This window comes from Galeopterus variegatus, unplaced genomic scaffold (genome assembly GCF_000696425.1).
Source record: "Galeopterus variegatus unplaced genomic scaffold, G_variegatus-3.0.2 Scaffold1199, whole genome shotgun sequence".
In the NCBI taxonomy this organism is placed as follows: Eukaryota; Metazoa; Chordata; class Mammalia; order Dermoptera; family Cynocephalidae; genus Galeopterus; species Galeopterus variegatus.
Genome location: NW_007727310.1, coordinates 212,059 through 212,286, shown reverse-complemented (window position 1 = coordinate 212,286; position 228 = coordinate 212,059).

Sequence of the window (228 nt, the reverse complement as noted above, 5' to 3'; positions counted from 1 at the left end):
AAGATTCCCCCCTAAAAACTCCGACTTCTTTCCCCTTTTTTTTTTTTTTTTTTTTTTTGGACCGGTAAGGGGATCGCAACCCTCCGCATGGTGTTGTCTGCACCATGCTCAGCCAGTGAGCGCACCAGCCATCCCTATATAGAATCCGAACCCGCGGCCTTGGCGCTATCAGCACCACACTCTCCCAAGTGAGCCACGGGGCCGGTCCAGACTTCCCAGATGTTATAC